Here is a 12,427-nt window from a genome sequence, read left to right as displayed (position 1 = left end):
TCCAAGCCAAATGTATTAGCATAAGTGTGAAAGATGTGTCCATTTGCTTTCAGTGTGACCATTTTCTTATTAATGGGTTTTGGATTGCCTGAAATTGACTACTGAGCACTCCTGAACACAATGGGAGTTGGTACATCAGTGCAATGGTTCCCCCTCCTGGCCAACCAGGGTGTGGCCCTGGCTCACTCAGCTCAGTGGGGCTATCAGCCTTTTGTGGTACCCAGGAATCTGAAATCCTTTCTGTTCTCTAGTCCATTAGGGGGTTGGGTAAGGGAACCCAGGCCCACCCACTGCACTGGGTTCCAGCTCAGAGTCGTCAAGCAAGACAAGCAAGCTCAGGGTTTGCTGAGTCTGACAGAGCCCTGAGCTCCTTCCTACCTTCCCCCAGGCCTCTGCAGGCTCTTCAGTCTGTGGTCTGTTCATCCCTTCCTGGGGCATTGTCCCTGGGCAATTCTTCAGCAGTTTGCTGACAGGAGTTCCTTTCTCCGGCCTGCTCACTCTTTTGGTAGCCATCCCACCTCTCCCTTTTATCCTTCTAGCTGCTGTGAGACTGCCAGTCAGCAGTGGCCAGCAGTGCCTGTATTAACCCTTTGGTTGCTGGGCCAGCATGGGGTGCATGTACCCCACGACACACCAACACTTTCATTCGAACGGATATTCTGTCCACACTGTCATCAAGGCACAATCACAGTGCCCCACAGCCATATTTGACACACATTCTCATCCAAAGAGTTTGCTCATCAAAACTAAAATGTAGAGCCCTGGCTAAGCTTTGATATTGTTACCTTATATTTAAACTGAATAAGTGCTCTCAAATCCTATGGTATGAAAAGTATATTGCCTCCAGTACAATACTAGGTATTACTCAACTTAAAATAGCCCTATGAAAAGGGCATTTCAAATCCATACTTTATCTGGAGTCTATGCATGTTAATAGGCAAGCAATGGGCAGTGCATTGGCTGTAGTTATTCCCCCTTATGGGCAGAAACAAATATGTCCAAACGGTTGCTAGTATGAATCTGGCCAAGTTCAATAGCAGGTGAATATCCTTACTAGAGCTGAGCAAATATCACAATACATTTCCCATGAATTTGTGTTTCCATGTTTAAAAGGACTTGTTTTGGCCAACTGGCAACCCTCTTGTATTCATTTTCTATGAACATTTGTGTGAGTAAGTTTCACTAGCATTAAAGTTCCCAGAAAATGAATTTTAAGCTCACTGAAATTATGTAATCAAAAATTAACTTAAGTTTTTTTCGTGCTGCACAGCAACTTGAATGATAGGTATTGAACAGATGTCCAATATATTCAAAGGCGAAAACAAAAGATCGCCAAATATAAAATGTAGTCTTAGTTTTCTCTGTCTTGACAGACAATAAGTGCTAAATTATCAACTTTGAAACACAATGATGGGTCTGGAATCTAATGCAACTGAAAGTATCAGTCAGCCTTGACACTCATATGATGCTCAAAACAAAAGGATTTCCTAAAAAGTTTCCTAAATATATACTGTATTTTTAAAGCTTAACATATGTCTGGAACAATTTTTATTAGCAAAAAGTATCGAAGAATATTAGGTTTTAGTATTATTTTCACAATCTGATTTCTCCATGAACTCAGGGTCCATATAGCCCCAAAGTTTGGAAAAGTGAAAAATTATAATAAAATTAAAATAATTATTAAATAAAAATTATAAACTTCAAGATAAAAAACAATATGCAAAATTATTCAAAATACAGTTGTTATGGAATTAGAGGTTTGCAAATCCCTATGGATTAATAGCTATTTCCATAATTCATGGATATGCCTAAAGACACCCAGAGAACATACTGTGCTCTGATTGTACAGAGACTCAGTAGAGCCTATAAAAGTACCCTTTCTAGAATAACACTGATCAAATGAACAATGTCAGGGAGACTGGATTGGCCAGACCTGATTTAACAAACAGAGACAGTAGGTGAAATGAACATTTAACAGCCCTTAACATAAAACAGAAACAAAATCACAACTAAAAGCAGCTGTCAGATAACTTCAGTGTGTATTTATATATCCTGTCTCTGTTTCAGAGAGGGAGAAAACTGACATTTTACAAATTGACCTAGGTAAACCAAAATGTCAGAGAGATGTGAAGCAATTGCCTCATGAAATTTGAGGCAGAGAGAAGAAGGCAGAACAGTTAAGTTTGAGGAAGAGAAGGAAAAATGCAGTCTTAGTTTTTAAGAACACAATTCAGATAACACACAGGCCCAAGCTACAAATACTGATTCAAACCTGGATCCTAATTTTCTGAGTTGTTTGGATCCAAGGTTTTGATTAACTCTATTACAGAGCCAGGGTCTAGCTGCAACATTCTGGATATGGATTAACCTCTCAGTTAAATCAGCTTCTGTACCAGATGACTGGAGGATAGCTAATGTGATGCCAATTTTTAAAAAAGCTCCAGAGGCAATCCTGGTAATTATAGCTCAGTAAGCCTACTTTCAGTGACAGGCAAATTGGTTGAAACGATAGTAAGGAACAGAATACCAGACACATAGATGAACACAGGGTCAACCCATCTTTTGTAAAGGGAAATCATACCTCACCAATCCATTAGAATGCTTTGGAGGGGCAAACAAACATGTGGACAAGGGTGATCTGGCTTAGTGCACTTGGACTTTCAGAAAGCCTTTGACAAAGTCCCTCACCAAAGGCTCTTGAGTGAAATAAGCAGTCATGGGATAAGAGGAAAGGTCATCTCATGGATCAGTAACTGGTTAAAAGATAGGAAACAAAGGCCAGGAATAAATGGTCTGTTTTCAGAATGGAGAGAGTTAAATAGCAGTGTCACCCAGGGGTCTGTACTGGAATCAGTGCTGTTCAACATATTCATAAATGATCTGGAAAAGGGGGCGAACAGTGAGGTGGCAAAATTTGCAGACAATAATAAATTACTCAAGATAGTTAAGTCCAAAGCAGACTGTAACAAGTTACAAAGGGATCTCACAAAACTGGGTGATGAGGCAACAAAATGACAGATGAAATTCAATGTTAATAAATGCAACGTAATGCACACTGGAAATCATAATTCCAATTATACATACAATATGTTGAGGTCTAAATTAGCTATTACCACTCAAGAAAGAGATCTTGGAGTCTTTGTGGATAGTTCTCTGAAAATGGCCGCTCAATATGCATTGGCAGTTTAAAAAAAGCTAAACAGAATATTTGGAACCATTAGGAAAGGGTTAGATAATAAAACAGAATATATCACAATGCCACTATATAAATCCATGGTACGCCCATACCTTGAATATTATGTGCCGTTCTGGTCTACCCATCTCAAAAAAGATACATTAGAATTGGAAAAGGTGCCGAGAAGGGGAAAAAAATGATTAGCAGTTTGGAATAGCTTCCATATGAGGAGAGATTAAAAAGACTAGGCCTTTTCAGCTTGGAGGAGAGACAACTAAGGAGAGATCTGATAGAGGTCTATAAAATCATGAATAGTGTGGAGAAAGTGAAAAAGGAAATGTTATTTACCCCTTCACATAACACAACCAGGGGACACCCAATGAAATGGATAGGCAGCAGGTTTAAAAGGAAGTACTACTTCACACTACACACAGTCAACCCCTGCCACTTCTGTTTCCTTCATATATTCCTGCTGAGTATACTTATGATCTGGAAATGTGCATGGCAGTCAAAAGAGCAAACAAAACGTTAGGCTATGTATAAATAATTGGATAAAGAATAATGGTGGTAATATTACATAAATCAATGGTAATACCCCACTAGAATACTGTGCTCAGATCTGGTCAACCAATCTCATGAAAGATATAGCAGAAATAGAAGGAGTCCAGAGATATCTGACAGGTAAGATTTTCAAAAGGGATTAAGTTACTTGGGAGCCTAAATTCTAATTACAATTAGGCACTTGGGAATCTTAAATGCCTAAATCCCTTTTGAAATATGACTTAGGCTACTAAATCACACCTGTGCTTTTAAAAATGTTACCAGACGAAAATAGTTACAGGCATGGAGAGACTTTTGCATGATAAGAAATTAGGACTAGGTATTTGTTATCTAAAATAATGAATGGTAGGGAGAAGGGAAGATGGAAATTCCTATTTACCTTCTTCTCACAAGGCAAGAATCATTGGAAATTCAATAAATGTAATAACTATAAGTGGGAATTAAGCCATTGACTTCAGTGGGGCCAATATTTCACCCATGAATCTACGTGGCATAAACCAAGCATATAAATATTTACTTTACTGTCTTTGTAAAAGTCAGTCAAAATTTCATGCCCACGTAACTGAAAAGCTTGGTTTCCTAGAAGTAGCAGTGAATTGCAGGCTGACTGTCTGAAAGGCTGCAGAATTTATGAATTTTTACTACTGATTTTTCTTACCCTTCTCAGAAAAATTAGATGTGAAAAGACACAAATTTCCAAAGACAACAGCAATGATATGTGTTTAAAAAAAAAAACACTAAAAAGCCTCTGGAAGATTTAAATCTGGCTGCTGAAACCTATTTCTCATAAAAGTTATTAGAAAAGGTTTAAATCAAGTGTAGTAATTTTTAGTGAGCATTAACATTCATGCTTCAGTTTCTCAATGCATTGTTCTAATGATAGATCATAAATTCCATAAGAATCAATGAAGTGGCAGTGTCAACGTGACAGTTATTGGCATCAAAAAGTAAAAATAGTCTTGCAAGCCAATAGTAGATTGAAAGATAAGCTTCTGGTATCCTGCACTTCTCTCTCTCTCTCTCTCTCTCTCTCTCTCTCTCTCTCTCTGTGTGTGTGTGTGTAACAAACTTGAAGTAACATATCATATATCTGAGTCTGAATTATTCCAAGGCTGATTTTGTGTTGACAACTTTATTGGCAACTAACCCCTAATCATTAATTCAGTCATTATTCCAGTGAAGGAGACTATCAGCTGTATGTGTAATTTAGCAGAAGCCCATTATATATTATCACTTCACAGCTTTATGAATGAGTGTGATGAAATCATATCAAGGCTCATGACGATGGATAGAAATCAAGGTGATGTACCCATTTCAGTATAAAGAGGGATTTTATCCTCTCAAATTGTGAGTTGATAAAGAGTAATAAGAATGTTCATTCTTTTGTCAGTGAAACTGAAGATTTATATTGCTACTCCTAAAAAAGCACACCACACCAGAATATGAATTGGCCACAGACACTTATTAGCTTACATTTACTGTATGGCCTGAGCTTGAATGTTATGGAGATTTCTTTGTTTTGCTAGGGAGGAAGTTATTAACATTCATTAACAAGAGGTTAGTAATGAAACTCCTTAGCAAGAGAAGCTGAAAAACTGGAGTTTACACAAGAGGGTAAATAGTCCTTAAATAATAGTACTAGAAACAGTTGATAACTGCCAAACAGTTTTGCTGTTTTCACCTCTTACTTTACTACAAAAAATCTCTACAAATTTTGGCAAGATTTTTCATTGTCTTCCATTGGTTACGGTTAACAGGAAAGCAGTGTTTTTCCCTCAAACAGTGTAATATATATTAAAAATTAATATACAATTTTATACAACAAAAGTGGGGTATGTGTACACATCTATCTATGTATATTATATGTGAATTTATAAGTGCATTTCACAGTGAAATCACATTTTACAAAGTCTGCATTTTGCAATGTTAATGCAGAATATCTCTGAAGGTTAATTCAGTCTCAGTTACTTGAATATTTAACATTTGAGAGGCACTATGATTTTTGATGGGCACTGCTCTAGTGAAAAGTCACATCTGTTCTCTGTTCATTGAGTTGTCATTGTATGAATAAATCATAGAACCATAGAAGAATCTTAGAAGATTAGGGTTGGAAGTGACCTCAGGAGGCCATCTAGTTCAAACCCCTGGTCAAAGCAGGACCAACCCCAACTAAATGATCCCAGCCAGGGCTTTGTCAAACTGGGCCTTAGAAACCCCTAAGGATGGAGATTCCACCACCTACCTGGGTAACCCATTCCAGTGCTTCACCACCCTCCTAGTGATATTGTTTTTCTAATATCCAACATAGACCTCCCCCAATGCAACTTAAAACCATTGCTCCTTGTTCTGTCATCTGCTACCACTGAGAACAGCCTAGTTCCATCCTCTTTGGACCCTCCTTCAGGTAGTTGAAGGCTGCTATCAAATCCCCCCTCACTCTTCTCTTCTGCAGACTAAATAACCCCAGTTCCTTCACCCTCTCCTGTGCCCCAGCCCCCTGATCATTTTCGTTGCCCTCTGCTGGACTCTCTCCAATTTGTTCACATCCTTTCTGTAGTGGGGGGTGGGGGGGGTCCCAAAACTGGACACAATACTCCAGATGTGGTCTCGCCAGTGCCAAATAGCGGGGAATAATCACTTCCCTTGATCTGCTGGCAGTGCTGCTACTAATGCAGCCCAATATGCCATTAGTCTTCTTGGCAACAAGGGCACACTGTTGACTCATATCCAGCTTCTCGTCCATTGTAATCCCCAGGTCCTTTTCTGCAGAACTGCCGCTTAGCCAGTCTGTCCCCAACCTGTAGCACTGCATGGGATTCTTCCTTCCTAAGTGCAGTAGTCTGAACTTGTCCTTGTTGAAACTCATCAGATTTCTTTTGGCCCAATCCTCCAATTTGTCTAGGGTCACTCTGGACCCTATCCCTACCTTCCAGCATATCTATCTCTCCCCACAGCTTAGTGTCATCCGCAAACTTGCTGAGAGTGCAAGCCATCCCATCATCCAGATCATTAATGAAGATGTTGAACAACACCGGTCCCAGGATCAACCCCTGGGGCACTCCGCTTGATACTGGCTGCCAACTAGACATCGAGCCGTTGATCACTACCCATTGAGCCCGACAATCTAGCCAGCTTTCTATCTACCTTATAGTCCATTCATCCAGTCGATACCTCTTTCACTTGCTGGCAAGAATACTGTGGGAGACCATATCAAAAGATTTGCTAAAGTAAAGGTATATCTCTTCCACCACTTTCCCCATATCCACAGAGCCAGTTATCTCATCATAGAAGGCGATCAGGTTGGTCAGGCATGACTTCCCCTTTGTGAATCCATGTTGACTGTTCCTGATCACTTTCCTCTCCTCCAAGTGCTTCAAAATGGATTCCTTGAGGACCAGGTACATGATTTTTCTGGGGACTGAAGTGAGGCTGACTGGTCTGTAGTTCCCGGATTCTCCTCCTTCCGTTTTTTAAAGATGGGCACTATATTTGCCTTTTTCCAATTGTTTGGGACCTCCCCGATCACCACAAGTTTTCAAAGATATTGGCCAATGGCTCTGCAATCACATCAGCCAACTGCGTTAGCACCCTTGTATGCATCCAGACACATGGACTTGTGCATGTCCAGCTTTTCTAAATAATACTTAGCCTGTTCTTTCACCACTTAGGGCTGCTCACCTCCTCCCCATACTGTGCTGCCCAGTGCAGCAGTCTGGGAGCTGACCTTGTCTGTGAAGACCAAGGCAAAAAAAGCATTGAATACTTCAGCTTTTTGCACATCATCTGTCACTAGGTTGCTTCCTCCATTCAGTAAGGGTCCCACAGTTTCCCTGATCATCTTCTTGTTGCTAACATACCTGTAGAAACCCTTCTTGTTACCCTTCACATCCCTTGCTAGTTGCAACTCCAGTTGTGCTTTGGCCTTCCTGATTACACCCCTGCATGCTCGAGCAATATTTTTATGCTACTCCCTAGTCATCTGTCCAAGTTTCCACTTCTTCTAAATTTCCTTTTTGTGTGTAAATTCATCAAAGATTTCTCCGTTAAGCCAAGCTGGTCGCCTGCCATATTTGCTATTCTTTCTGCACATCAGGATGGTTTGTTCCTGAGCCCTCAATAAGGCGCCTCTAAAATACAGGCAGCTCTCCTGGATTCCTCTCCCCCTCATGTTAGCCTCCCAGGGGATCCTGCCCATCAGCTCTCTGTGGGAGTCAAAGTCTGCTTTTCTGAAGTCCAATACACATGACCCAATACACAGGCTGAATTATACCTTGTTGCATGAGCAGCCCGAATGAAGCTGATCGGGTTTCTCTTAAAATAAAATGTGGCTCTGTCAGGGGATTAGAATCTGGTCTTGTGCCTTTGACATAAGTTTTTAGTCTTCATTCCAATGATTTTCTTAAAATTATGGCTTTCCAAAAGATCATGAGAGAATTAGCTGCCCAAATCCCTCTGAATTTCAATGGCACCTTACTCACTTTGGCTCTTTTGAAAATCTCAGCCTAAAAAAAAGCTATATACCTATCCACTTGGATATACATTTTACCTAATAAAATGTACATGTAATTATCCAGTCATACACAGAACTACACAAAAATCTTATTAATTTAATCTAAATTAATACTTCTAGGGATTTTTTCCTGATATTATAGTATGTACATAGTAATAACTAACATTTTAACAAGGCAGAAAGAATTAAATATTATTAATATAATACTAACATCCTAAAATATTAATATCTCTGTGAGTCATACTAAGGAATCTGCTTTAAGAAATATTAACAGAAATATAACAATAACAAATACACACCACAGGTCTGATTTCCCAAGTTAATGATCACCTGCAACTTCCAGTGAGTTGAGTTGAAACTTCCAACCTCTTTGTGGGTGCTCAGCATTTCCGAAAATCCAGCCCTCGGCACATAAGCAAACAAACAGCTGATATTAAAAAAAATCTTTTAATTAATATCTTATTATAGGTCCCTTATTATGACAATACTTCAAGGGCTGGTCTTCTTAGATATTTTAGCTGAAGTTTTGTCCCTCCCCACCCCCAATTATAGCTCTTTGGTATGAATAACCTGCAATTTCATGGGATATTGAATTACATATGTTTTTATTGGACAGGCTTGCTTAACAATAAATGCTCAGCTCTCTTTTTTTCTTTGTGTAATAGCCCCAACATTCTCATAAACAGCCGCAAACAATCATTAATTTTTGCTTTTGTCTGGCAATTTGTTTGACTGTGTCTCCTAGTCTCTACCTTTTGGGCCTTATCAAAATTCTAACTCCAAAGTATCCATAGACATGACCTTGTTTGTATAAGACTTAGTTCTAAGATACCAGGGAAAAGATTTTTCCATAAAGGTGATTGGATCATCTAATTCTTTTCTTGCTGGGATGCTGAACATTAGTTGACTAAATTTTCTGTTTTTTTCTTTTAGAAGCCATAAAAGATTTAAATATTTTATATTTTGTTACTATGAGGATTTGCTTCTCATTGGTTTGTATTTGTAGTTCCATTAGCTTCAAATTTGCTTTTGAATAGCATTAGCTTTAGATCCCAGATTAGTTAGTTTCACAGATATGCTTTCTAGTTTGTTTTCAGAACCTAAAATAGAAGATTGTGGTTTATCTAGCTTAACACGTCTTGCTTCCAACAGAGATAAATACAACTAATTTTTTCAAAACCTTGGTCTCTTGTTGAGCTCTCTTCCCTTGTGGTTCAACAAAATGGCACCACCTGGTTTTCCTTTAGAGTGCTGACCAGTGAAGCAATACAATTTGGTTTATCATTTTTGTGCAGTCTTGGCATTATTTTTTATTTTAGATTAAGGTCCTAGCTATTACAGGCCTGTGATTTTGCTTTCAAAAGCCCATTTCAGCCAATAGAAGAATAGAATCAGTTGAACTATGTCTAGGATTTACCATGGTGCCCCATGTTCTGAATCTTTTATGAGGGGCATCAGCTCAACCTACTCCCATATAACTCTGAGTCGTAGGAAAGATTGGTGTTGGCACATGGGTTTTGGTTGTATAAGAGGACTTCAAAGAATGTCCCAATACCAGAAAGTTGCTTCTTTCAAATAATTCTAATAATGATGTAGTTCTCATATCAATGACATAAAAAAGGTGTTTTCCCCTCACTGTACCTGTCCCCGTAAATGTAGATGCAAACAAATGTGTGTGGATTTCTCACCCCTTAAATAATGGGCTATCACTTTCCTCCTTGACCTCCTAAAACCCTTTCATTTACACAACTATCAACATGGATTCCTCATTAGGGAACATCCTTCATGTCCAATGGAAACAGACATTTCCATTAAAAAAAATTAAAAATGGTAAGGAGGAAAACTCCACATGGCTGATGAAAAAATACAGCCTGATAACAAGCAATTACTACAAGCCTATGTCTCTGCTTGAAGAACACAAAGAGAACCCATTTCTCTTCTGTACCAGAGAAGTCATGCCCCATAGAACCCAGAACCATAGATGCTGGAACTACGGGTGCTGGTGGTGCTGTTGCATCCCCTGGTTTGAAATGGTTTCCTATACAGAGTTTACAGTTTGGTTCAATGTCTCTCAGCATCCCCACTATACAAATTGTTTCAGCACCCCTGCACCTATTGCAGGAAGGAATTATAGTCTTATTTCACAGAGATCACTCATACAGGATAGCCTGATGGGCCACCGTGAACCAAGAGCTGAGATCAGCACCAGCAACACAACCTCCTCCTTCCAAGAATTGGACCATTCACATGTGTAAAAGTCATGGAAGCACTGATGTAAGTTTAGGGCCACCACCTGTTACTTTGATACCTGTCCTTTGCTAGTGAGAAAGAGAAGTGAACACCTCATTAACAAAGATTGCCTTCTTCTTTGAACATCTCCTCTACTAAGTGTAAACTACCACCCATCCTAAAGCATACAATAATCCCATAGGTAATGAAGAAACTACTGCTGAGTACTAGAGACCTTGGAAACTACTGCCCCAAGTCTCATCTTCCTTCTCTGAGTAAATCATTCAAGAAGCTAGGAAAAAAAGAGTCTCCTTTGCCACTGTGACAAAGTTTCTCTACTACCTTGGTGGGTCTTGCGCTTATTGGCGGATTTGCTCACCTTGGAGCTTCATAGCAGCCCTCAGCTTGGCCGTTTTTCTGAACCCACAGTCCAGGTTGACTCCTCCTGTGTCTGACCAGGAGTTGGGAGGATTTGGGGGGAATCCGGGCGCGCCCTTTACTCCGGGTTCCAGCCCAGGGCCCTGTGGAATGCAGCTGTCTAGAGTGCCTCCTGGAACAGCTGTGCAACAGCTACAACTCCCTGGGCTACTTCCCCATGGCCTCCTCCCATCACCTTCTTTATCCTCACCATAGGACCTTCCTCCTGGTGTCTGATAACACTTTTACACCTCAGTCATCCAACTGTCCGCATTCTCACTCTCAGTTCCTAGTGCCTCTTGCTCCCAGCTCCTCACATGCACACCACAAACTGAAGTGAGCTCCTTTTTAAAACCCAGGTGCCCTGATTAGCCTGCCTTAATTGATTCTAGCAGCTTCTTGATTGGCTGCAGGTGTTCTAATCAGCCTGTCTTAATTGTCTCCAGAAGGTTCTCGATTGTTCTGGAACCTTCCCTGTTACCTTACCCAGGGAAAAGGGATCTACTTAGCCTGGGGCTAATATATCTGCCTTCTATTACTCTCCTGTAGCCATCTGGCCTGACCCTGTCACACCACCTACCAATATCTAGTGCTTAAAGTGCATTGGGTCACAACAGGTTGCCAACTGAGGAAATAACATTTGTAAAAAGTGAACCAGTCTCCTGAGAAGGGTACATTTTTAGTACCACTGAGAGGAACCATCCTTCTCTGATTGGCTGCTTTCTATACTTGCCCACCTCTTGGGGAGCAGCAGCCAATCATGGATGCTGCATGAAGCAGGCAGCAATCATAAAAAGACTCATCGATATTAAGGTCAGAAGGGACCATTATGATCATCTAGTCTGACCTTCTGCACAATGCAGGCCATCGAATCTCACCCACTCACTTCTGCAATAAACCTCTTGTTAGGATATAGATTGTATTCTTATCACTTGGCTAGTGATAGAGGTATAAAAGAAAGAATCAAAACCACTGTCTGCCAGTGTAAGGGCCTTCTCTTACTGTGACAGTTTGTGGCCCTGTTCTTAGGCTAAGGCCTTTGGCTAAGCAGCAGAGGCAGCCATAAGCTAGGAAGCGAACAGTCACATCCTCACATTCCAAACTAGTCACACTGAAATAAGGTGCTATTCGGCTGTTAGGAATACAATCCTGTCCTGATAGTTCCTATCACCTCCAGAGAAAGGGAAGTGCCTAGAAAATGTAAAAGGAAACTTAGTTTGATAGCATCCTGTCTGGCAAGAACTCACTTATCAATAGCTGGGATGTGAAATCCTCACTTCTGTATTGTCTTGTCATTATAGTTCCCACTTTGCTGTTGTTTGTCTGTATAATCTCTGTCTGGTTCTGTGATTGTTCCTGTCTGCTGTATAATTAATTTTGCTGGGTGTAAACTAATTAAGGTGGTGGGATATAATTGGTTACATAATCATGTTACAATATGTTAGGATTGGTTAGTTAAATTTCAGGAAAATGATTGGTTAAGGTATAGCTAAGCAGAACTCAAGTTTTACTATATAATCTGTAGTCAATGAGGA

General features: G+C 40.0%; 1 long non-coding RNA gene across 3 annotated transcripts in view; it reads right to left on the bottom strand.

Moving 5' to 3' along the window:
• LOC125637322 (uncharacterized) overlaps positions 1–12,427 on the bottom strand; it is a 242,651-nt gene that overhangs the window by 84,917 nt on the left and 145,307 nt on the right. The window contains exon 1 of one of the 3 annotated variants that reach the window (XR_012668422.1): positions 8,546–8,641. The exons of the other annotated variants lie outside the window; for them this stretch is intronic. This is a non-coding gene — a long non-coding RNA (uncharacterized LOC125637322). Of the gene's footprint in view, positions 1–8,545; positions 8,642–12,427 lie in introns of those variants that run through there. 3 annotated transcript variants of the gene reach the window in all.

Source organism: Caretta caretta, chromosome 5 (genome assembly GCF_965140235.1).
Source record: "Caretta caretta isolate rCarCar2 chromosome 5, rCarCar1.hap1, whole genome shotgun sequence".
NCBI lineage: Eukaryota > Metazoa > Chordata > Testudines > Cheloniidae > Caretta > Caretta caretta.
The sequence above is the reverse complement of the archived record's forward strand: the minus strand, read 5'-3'. Positions and strand labels throughout refer to the sequence as shown.